This window comes from Eptatretus burgeri, chromosome 1 (assembly GCF_056783735.1).
Source record: "Eptatretus burgeri isolate ZD-2024b chromosome 1, Ebu_testis_v1, whole genome shotgun sequence".
NCBI lineage: Eukaryota > Metazoa > Chordata > Myxini > Myxiniformes > Myxinidae > Eptatretus > Eptatretus burgeri.
Genome location: NC_140961.1, coordinates 151,112,262 through 151,123,264, shown reverse-complemented (window position 1 = coordinate 151,123,264; position 11,003 = coordinate 151,112,262). Strand labels below are relative to the sequence as shown.

The window sequence follows — 11,003 nt, the reverse complement described above, 5'->3', positions numbered from 1 at the left end:
CCTTTCCTCCTTCTCTCTCTTCTCCTTTTCCTCCTCTCTCTTCTCCTTTTCCTCATTCTCTCTCTTCTCCTTCTCCTTCTCCTTTGTCTCAGTTTCTTCAACTCCTTCCTCATCCCTTAGAATCCATGAATCACTTACACCCCATAGAATATCATACTTATATTCATCAGGATTTCTTGTTATTCCTGTATCCAAAATATTTTTTTTTACAACAGGAAACCAATAAAATTTCATCTGAATTTCTGAAAGATCCTTACATTTTCTTAACTTCAAAATTTTCAATAGTTCAAACTTCAAAAAAATAGTTATTGACTCTGTCCACAATTTTATTTATCCAAGAACTCCCCCCCTTTCCCCCACCCCTACCCCCCACTTCCATTCCATTTTCATGAGGATATAAAATTCAATTATTCTCACGCTGAAACCAACAGAACTTGACACTTCTGACTGACGAAAATCAGACTCAGTTTTGTCAGTCATCTTCGTAGCTTGATTACAAGTCTCTGAAGGAAAACAAACAAAAGTGTAAATGTGGAAACAAATGCGAATCAATTTTTCAATGGAACCCGATGAAGTCCATCGCTTATCACACTCAGCTATTCCTTTAACTCTCATGTTCCAGCAAGGGAAGGGCATTCCAACATGGCGGCTGCTTGGCCTCGGAAGCACATGCCGCATGTTCACTCCAGTTATATATACAGCTCAGTAGTTGATACACAAACCAACAGAAACAAACAAACAAACAAAAAAAACATTCACATGAAAAGTGTAAAAACATGGAGGAATGAAATCCCCCAAAAAATACTAAACAAGGTAGGAATGACACAACATTATGATACCACAATATGATACCACAATCCTATTGTGTATTACCATCACAACATATTTTGATGTTTTACTTTTGTTGTGGGATTGTGATCGATGAAGAAAAATAATGATGAAGAAGAAGAATACCAATTAAGAATGACACCACATTACAATGCAACAATATGACACAACAATCCTCTTATGGATTACTATCATGATTTTTTTGCCATTTTACCTTTGTTGTGGAGTTGTGATGGCACATATATGTGTATTGGAATTCATATACCAAAGCAAACCCTTCTGACCTAATAAGAGCAACACATCATTGAATGGCATGTGGGCAGGTGCACTGCTTCACTTCCATTACGGTTTGCTAATGCGGGCCACACTCGAGTATATTTTAAAGATCAATAATTTTAAATGTCACAAAACAGTGGAGCCAACAAACATGGTATTTTTTTGGCCACTGAGGATGACGTACTGCAAAATCGTTAATTTGTGACCACACAAACAACATTATCTCTGCTTCACTGCACATCCACCATGCATTTGTTTTGCGAATGGTCTTACGTCTTGTTAGCTCACCTGGAACGTAGTTCTGGGAACTTATGGGATGCATGCTGTCAACCGTACATCTGCCCACTAATACTTTCAACTTCTTATATAAAACTACACAAAAGACCTCAATTAAACTTCACAGCAACACTCAACACCATATATGGACCAAAGATTTTTCATAACATTAAACAAATCGGGCCCTAAGGAGGTCTATGTGGGTTGCCCCCCCCTCAAATAAATAAATAGGTATTTGCTTTTTCTCAGAAATTGCACATGCAATTCCAATAAATTGGTGAAACTTGACAACAGCCTTTATCACCCGTTATGTATCAAGGTTTGTTCATGCAATTAAAAAAACTATTCATCTGTATTTACTTTCTTCTCCATTACATATTTTGTGGGTCATCCGTTCCTACCAGTGGTTTCCTGTTTATCTTATCCAGCCGCTACCAGGTGAGTGCCCAGTGGTGTTGCCACGATGTTTTTTTTTTATTGTTATGACCAACTACAATTGCACCTACTGGTGGCTGTGCAGTGAAGAAGAAACAAAGGTATTTATGTGGCAGGTGGCAATTGTTGCTCACATTTAATGCAGGCTGTTCTGGGACTCAATCTGTGCTGAGACAATTTAAAGATTCATTGAGATTATTATGTATTGGAAAGACAATAAGAATTTATTATGTGCGCAATATTGCAATTTTGAAGGCACATTAATTCATGTTGGAAACGATACACCTGCCCATTTGTTTTTGTGAATTAATCACAATTTGTTGTTGTTTGTGCTTTGAAAGGTTCCACAGTCGAGGTGCAGTGCACCATGTTACCCTGGGACACGACGCATTGCATTAATTGGCCTTCCGATTTGCTGCTTCAAATGTGTTCCTTGCAATGTTGGAGAATTCTCAAATGATTCAGGTTAGTGCAAAGAAACGAAATTTGTTTCCATAACTTTGTATATTAATGCAGTCAATAAATTATATATATATATATATATATATATATATATATATATATATATATATATATATATATATATATATGTATATATATATATATATATATATATATATATATATATATATATATATATATATATATATATATATATATATATGTCAATATACATTTCACCAATATGGCACTCTGAACATATCCACAGATTCATACGAGTGCCATCGCTGCCCCACATATTACTCTTCCAACGATCATCGGGATAATTGTTTCCCGACAACTGAGGAATATTTATCTTTCCGAGATCATCTGACAATCACACTTCTATCCCTTATGTTGTTGGGATTGATGTCAAATCTCGTCATTGGATCTCTCCTTTGTTATCACCGGAACAAACCTAATTCTAAAGTTGTTGAAATCAAATTGGAAATGTTCCTGTTGTTGGCTCTTTCTTTTACTCTTTTGAGCAGTTTATCATTCTTTGGACGCCCAAATGAAGTATCCTGCCAGTTCGGAAAACCTGTAACATGTTTATGCCTGGCAGTAGTCTTCTCTTATTATGCTCAAAAAATATTTTGCAAAGTTGGCTCATTTCAAGGTAGGCTTGTTCCATTTATTAAAACAACAGCGATAATTGCATTGCGATACATGTCCTCCACCGGTGATATTTTCTCAGTCCAAAAAGGGTATAACTCTGTGAAAAATAGGACCACTGGACTGGTAGCTTATCTGTGCCCTGGCCTCATGTGGAACCTATATTTGGTAGCATTCTGATTACTGCATCTGGGGAGAGATTTTTGAAGGAATTTATCTGATTTTATCCAAACATTTACAAAGTTGGCGATTTTGACACTCTTCCAGTCACGTGATCAACGTGACCTGTGCAATTTAACTTCCCTGTGATGGCCGAATATTTCATCAAAATTTTCCCAGCAACTCCGGGTACCCCTGCTAGTCTCTGCGAATAAAAGACAGAGTGTGTCTGTGTGTGTATTTCAGTGTGTGTGCCTCCTCCATAACTCCAAAACTATTAAACCCAGCAGCCTGAAATTTGCATGCATACAAACTCCAAGGAAGTGCAAAAGTGAAAATTGGGTGTTTGGGTTAATTAAAACACCCCTTTTGAAGATAATTAACAGCGTTATTTAATTATATTTTTCACCAGGCGATCCTCAGCCACATCACTCTCTGTGGTCTTAAGGCGTTTCATGGGTAACCTCGCTGGGGTCTGAAGCAGCCATGTTTTTTGGCCTGCTCAACCATGCCTTGACTTGGAGCAAGCCACAATTTCTTACCAATAAAGTTTTTTTCCCATTTTTTCACTCATATTTTCGAATGCCTGTTTATCAAAGCTACAAATCTTTGGGTATATTGCAATGCTTATAAACGCCTGGAGATGCCAGCATTTGTGGCTGTATTACAATTGCGCATAGGAATAATCAAGAGAATCTCGAAAATGAAGCAGAATTACGAAATGTAAGCTCCACATTTGAAAGTATCAGCAGTTCCGACTCTCCACAAAAGTGTTGACTTGTCCAATTTGGACATTGCATGGGCATTTCCCGGTGCATAGTTGTATCGATGGCAATTAATAATCACTTGTCAAGCCAGGCGTTCCGTTGGAGTGCTTGGTTGAGTGCTTAAGCCACTTACCTAGCTGTATAGTGCAGTTTGTGTACTGATTGGGATATACACTCAACAGTTACTCCTCGGTAGAGGCACGTGTACAGCACACATAGACGTGGTACATATGGGTAGATTTAGATCTGAACAAACTCTCCGCAGGTGTGTGGACATGCCATGCCTGTTTCAGGTGCTGTGGTGGTACAGTTTCATCCCGTAACTTTTGGAGGTTATATAAGGTTTTCCTTGGTCCTCCCACCGATGTCTAAAGCATTAGATTATTGTATTTGCTTTACAAAGGTTATATGATTTCTCTTTGTGAGTTTCAAAGCAAAATCTATTCGATAATGCCTGATTTATGATCCGTTTTCCATATTATGTCTTTTCTAAATTACCAGCACAGTCTATGCAAGTGCTGAAAAGTGTGGGGGCCAGTACACACCCCTGACAAACTCCCCAAACAACTGGAAATAAGTCGGAGATTGTGTCCTCCTCATCTCACAGCACTCTCAGTACCAGAGGAGAGTTCAAACATCAGATTGATCAGTTTTCGCGGCACCCCACGCAGACCAAGAATCCTCCAGAGTGCATCCCGTTTCACTGAATCGAATGCTTTGCAGAGATCAACAAAGGATGCAAGCAGCCCCTGCTGAAACTCTCGTCTGCATTCAGTGAGGACACGAAAAGCAAGGATACGGTCAATCGTTGACCTCTTTGGTGTAAAGCCTGACAGCTCTGGATGCTGGTGCTCAAGCAGATGGTGGAGAATCCGAGCAAGAATTATTCGAGCAAAGACCTTGCCCGACACTGAGAGCAGCGTAACCCCTCGGTAGTTGTTGCAGTCCTCGTGATCACACTTCTCTTTCCAGAGAGGGACAACAAGGTCCCTCTTCCAGTCAGTTGGGATGATACCTGTGTTCCAGGCAGAGCACAGAACTACATGCAATGACACATGTACATTATTTCCACCAGCCTTGAGTAGTTCAGCATGGATGCCACAGATCCACGAGCTTTCTGCCATTTCATCGAGTTCACCGCAGTCTGTTTTTCCACAAACAAAGGTGGATCATTGTTGATTGGAGGGTCAGCAATAGGGATAGTAACATTCCTGACATCCAACTCAACAGCTGGTGGATCAGCCTTTTACAGCCACTAAAAGTGACCAGCCCAGTTGGCCTTCAATTCGGACTCCTCTTTAATTTGTGAATGAAGTGTATTCGATGCTTTCAAGTTGAAAAATGAACAACAGAAATAAGTCATTTAAGTCAGGTTCTCCCTTCTCTCCCCCCCTCCCTCTAATCTTTCTCAAGTCAAGGCAATCCTCCCAAGTCAATCAAGTCAAGACAGAAGTAAGTCACTCTCCAACCTCTCCAATTTCTCACCCCAAGCTCCTTCCTCTCCCCTGTGCATGATACTCTCTCCCTCCCCCTCTCTCCTGTGTAGTGTGTGAGATGGCAGGGGAGAGGAGAGTGAGAAGGGAAGGGAAAGGGAGAAGGGGGAGTGAGTTGGGGGTGAGGAAGGGGGAAGGTGGGAGAGCGAAGAGGAGGGAGGGGGATTGGAAAGTGATGCATCACCACACGACGCAATACACTCTGGGAAGTCGTGGGTGAGAGTCGGGGTGGAAGCAAAGAGGATGTAGGAGCAAGGACGGAGAAGTGGGGAGGGGAAGGGGTTGTTCTTGACTTGCATTTGATAGTGCAAAGTGAATGGAACAGGGAGGGGTTTCGACTTACAATTGGGAGAGGGACTTTTTTATATACCTTGTCGAGGCTCATATGAGAGCTAACACACAATGCTTGGCAAGGGGGCATGAGACAAGAGCGGATTGAGTGGGAAGGACACAACAGTGGGGAACAGAGACATTAGGAGATCTGCGGAAGGGAGAGGGCTGGGGAGGGGAACATGGGGTATACAAGATGGACATTACAGGGACTTTCAGGAAGGAAAGCAGGGAATTTGAAGGAGGTGGGTTTGGGGTGGATGAAGGGGGTAGAAAAGATCGAGGATTTGGATGAGGGACGATAAGAGGTGGTGGTGAACAGCTGTTTTGAAGGCCTGGAGGGAAGAATGGGATTGTACAGAGTGAGGGAGTTTTTTCCAAAGGTCTGGAAAAAGAAGAATGAAAGAGTGAAGGTGAGCAGTGATTGGTGATTTTGGTAGTTTTACCAGAATGCGGTTGTTGGCGAACCTTGAGCGCCCTGTGGACACATGGTGGGGACAAATCGCAGACACAGCAGGGGGGGGTGCAAGACCGGAGAGGAGATGGTAGAAGACAGAAAGCCCACCGACTTGCCTGCAGTGAGAGAGTGAAAGGCCCAAAGATTCAGCCTCATTGAGGGAGATGCCAATCATCCGAAATGCCTTGGTTTCCATCGCCTGAAGCCAAGAAAGGGGGGAGGCTGGAGCACCAGCCCAAAGTGGAGAGCAGTACTCCATCAGGCTATGGTCAACAGCTTTGTATGTGGTCAGGAGCTTAGGTGGGCTGAGGAAGGGATTTTCATGATGGAGGATTCCCTGTCGGCTTTCACAGAACTTGAAGGGAAGTGGGGATGGTTCTGTCTGTGGCATTAGTACAGGATTGTATGAAATAGGGTGTATTAAAACAGCACTTTCAAATAGGATACCAAAACCATCCATCATTTTCCTACAGTATATCTTATTTTTCAAGAGATTTTCACATTGGCTTCCCTTGAGGTATGCAACTCGAACTGTGGCTATCAGACTGTTTACTTGCTCTGGAACGGGATCTCAAAGAGATGCCAAGATTGCCAAAGAATGCAAGGAATCGACAAACGAACACCCCTTCAGCAGCTGGATCCGTCAGCAAGCCCAACTCCACAGAACAAACCCTGAAACCAGGCTCAGGCCAAGAGGCCCTCTTGCCATTTTCACCCCTGCTCCAATGCTTATAAACACCCAGAGATGTCAGTATTTAAATCCTTCCATTAATTTCAGCACATGTTTTACAACTAAAATGTGATAAGCTCCAGAACCTCACAACCCGAGCCAAAGCCAAAAATTCAAACCATGGAAATGCTTAACCCAAAGGACCCAGAGGACAGAAAAATAGGTCTCGGACCCAGAAGACCTCGATGACCCAAAAGTAAAAATGACCTCAAGGACCCACAGGACCCAAAGGACCCCGATGACCCAAAAGACCCCGAGGACCCAAGAGACCCAGAGGTCCCGAGACACCCAAATCACCCTGTGGACCCAAAAGACCCAGAGAATCCCACAATACCCACCATCATCCCATATGCCCCCTCCACCATCCTTCCACCCAAAAGACCCAGAGGACTCCACAATACACAACACTATCCCACATGACCCCTCCACCATCCCCCCCACAATTTCCCATCAACCATCACCCACACAATACCCTCCACCATCCCACCCCCTCCATAATTACCCCACAATCCCCCTTCAACCATCACCACCACAATACCCTTCGTGATTGGCAAAAAAAACGCTTCAAATTATACCCAAAAGATTAATTATTTACAATGGTGTTCAGGAGAAAAAAATTGTGTTGGATTCACCATTTAGACCACTTACACCCTTCAGGCAGATTAGACAGCTTGGACCCTTGACCATTAAGAATTTCTTACCACTTCGACATTTTTGTACCCTTTTTACATGCTTGAGATGTTAGCCACTTTCGACCACTTTGACAATAACGACAATTGGAACATACACGTTGGATATTTATATTTTACACCATCTAGCACCTTTTAAGTGCACACCACACAAGCAAACATCTGTATTCTTCTTGCAAAACACAGACAATACTTTTTTCAGCAAGTGATGCACAAACTCGACCCACCCAAAGGGTGGGTACTCTGCAAGTCTGTATAATGATCGCTGAATGCTCCTCATTTCCCAACGCGACTTTCCGTAGGAGCCACAAGAGTGAATAGATGGAACAACATTATGTGCATCTGCTTGCACAGAGTTTTCACCTTCGTACTAGCTTGGAAAAGTTCCCAAACGTTCTCCTGGAAAATATGAAAGGTATTCCATATGAGTGATGTAAAATGTTTCCTTTTTGCACAGATTTTGGTTTGTTGCAAAAGTAAGTTGCGAGTGAAATGATCGACACAGCAGTCATATTTAGTGATGCTTGAACAGGTAAAGGCTGCTGATCGAAGTGAGCATGCTTCCAGGTTATTTTGTTTCGAACCAGTCGAGAGTTGTCATGCCAACGTGACACCACACTTCGGTGCTCTCTACGCAACAACCTGTTTAACACCATTTACGCATGCGCAGAGTGAGAAACTTTGCCATAAAACGCAGTCTTTCACATAAAACTCAGTCTGTCTAAGGTCTCTCCATCATAGATTGCAAGCACTCATGGATTGTAAGGTCTGACAAAATGTATAATTTATGAAGGAAAAAGGCCTAAAATGGTCTGTTTATGCTTTCATTGGGATTTGCAGGCAGCCATACCTGTAATTGTTGAAAAGAGCATTCTAAATTCACTTTTCCATATGCCATTTGTGTACTGTTGCTCAAGTAAATTGCACAGTATTTACTCCATATATAAATATATGTGGTCATCTGACCCCTTTATAGGGCATCTAATTATTGCACTTGCACAGGGTAGAGAGGGGTTTGGATGGAAGAAATTGGAAATGCCAACATTGAGTAAAGGAAGAGAATGGAAGAGGATAAGAATGGAGGTATCTCATTATTGTGTTTGTACAGGTAAGGAGTAAATTGAGGAAAAGAAGAGAATGTCTGAAATAAGGAGAAGGAAAGGAGATGAGCTGAGTTTGGGAGAGAAGTGAAGGAAGTTTAGGAGGATATAGCAGAATGAGGATGGAATAGAACGGAAGGCACAGAGAAAGGAGAGATGATAAAGCAAAATTCTGACAAGATGGTGTACCAAATAAATGGATGATTCCAAAAGTGAACGACAACAGAGGAGCAGAATGTCTAGGGGGAGACAGAAGGAATGGGAATATTTGACGGGAAATTAAACGGGACAGGGAATGAGGGAAGTTAAGTCGGGAAAATGCCCCTGAAAATAATTTACAACATGATATCATTGGCATCTCCATCGGAAAAATACTTGTACAAATCAAAAAATATTAAAAAAGACAAGGGTGGGAAAGAATCAAAAACAACCAAGCAATGTAGGAAGGAATGACAAGGAATAACAAGGTAGGATTGACACCACAATACAACGCCAAAATCCTTTTACAGATTCCCATCACATCTTTTGACATTTTTCCGTTTCAATCCCACAAGACAAATCCACAACTACCTCTAACAAGGACATCTTCATGCAAGAGTTAAAATGGCCACCTATATGACAAAAATGTCAAAATATGTCGTTTGGTGAAGATCCGGATCATATAATTTTTAAAGTGATTCTTCACCATTAAGTGACAGGGCCAAAAATGATATGTAGCATGATATCTCAAAAGTTATGAATGGATTCAAACAAAACTTAGTGGACAGGTTGTATGTGATTCAATGATGGTGAAGATCAGATCTGAATTAGAGAATTATTATTTTTTGTTTGTGTTTAGCTGTTTGAGAGCAGGTTATCTCAAATCGTTAAGGATGAATTCGGTCAAAACTTTTTGGGTAGGTTTCACGTGTGACGAAAACAAATTGTTTAAATTTTGGTGAAGATCTGGATCCAGAACTATAAATGTTTTTAAATGATTCGTCATCATTGAGAAATATGGCCAAAACAAAATATCACATGATATCTCAAAAGGTTATGGACAGATTCAAATATAACTTGGTGGAGAGGTTGGGAATGTGGCAAAGACAACTTCGTTTGATTTTGGTGAAAATCCAGATCCACATTCGAGAATATTTTCAGTGATTCTTCACCATTGATAGATGGGGCCAAAAAACATGTAGAGCATGATATCTCAAAATGGTGTGGACGAGTGATGACGAAACAAGGTGGATGAGTTGGTTAGATGACAAGAACAAGCCGATTTGATTTTGGTTAAAGTCCGGATGCAGATTCGGCCTCTCAGTGGGATACAAAACGTAAACCTTTCAGTCTGGCAGAGGAATGTACTTTACCTTGTGTCGTTCTAGTTCCTCTTGATTTTTACATTTGTGGATAAAAGTAAATCATTATTCTTCGTGGTTGTTATATATTATTATCAGATGTCATGTGGTCCATGAATCATGAGCACTGCCATGTCAAAGTATAAATCATCCAGCACAGGATCATAAAATAATTTGATGCTTGTAAATTATTCTTATAATTACGATGATCATTTATTCTATTTCAGAAAAATCCCCACAAGCTCAAATCTTGACATTATTTTCTCAACAAGGAGGAATTGTGATGGGATTGAGTATCTTACCTCAGCTATTGATGACAATCACATGGATTATTTTTTCCGATGTTCAGGTTCACAGAAACACAGACGTTTATCCTGAAATCGTTGTGGTGGAGTGTAAGGAAAAATCTCAATTATGGGCCATTTGTTCCTTGATATACCTGGCAATGCTGATTCAGATTTGTTTGTTATTGGTTATGAAAATATATAATGCAACTGCATCCATGGAGTTGAGGTTTATAACTTACAGCATGTTAGTTTTTATTTTAATATTATTTTCCTTTATTCCCGCATACCTTACCACGAGAGGGAAGATTATTGTTGTGACAGAAATTTTTGCAATCCTTGCGACAGTTGATACCACTCTTGGCTGTATTTTTCTTCCAAAAATATATTACATGGTGACCAATCAACAACTTCCCCCTTGATAATAAAAATTGATGATCATGCAGGATGTCATTTTTTCTGCCTTCTGGAAAAGTGTCATATTTATCTGTAAGATTTTTTACAGAAGGAAGAAGTTTTAAGATACTGTAATAAACTCAAAGCTTTATCAATACAGTGTCTTGGGCCAAATCCATGTAAGATAAAAGTTACCATGTTTTAAAAAGACTAGTGCATGCCTGTACGTGCGTGGCCGTACGTGTATGTCCGTACGTGCAAAAAAAAGAAAGAAAAAAAAACTTTCAAACTGCATGCCAGAAACAACAACCACACAGGCCGTTCCTTCGGTCTCGCATGCCCGTACGT

General features: G+C 40.8%; 1 long non-coding RNA gene across 1 annotated transcript; it reads left to right on the top strand.

Annotated features, from left to right (window-relative positions):
- The first annotated feature begins 372 nt into the window (after positions 1 to 372).
- On the top strand, positions 373 to 10,707 carry LOC147035751 (uncharacterized). Its single transcript, XR_015062566.1, has 3 exons — positions 373 to 2,280; positions 7,838 to 7,950; positions 10,203 to 10,707. It is a non-coding gene; the product is annotated as an uncharacterized LOC147035751 (long non-coding RNA).
- Positions 10,708 to 11,003: the final 296 nt, after the last annotated feature.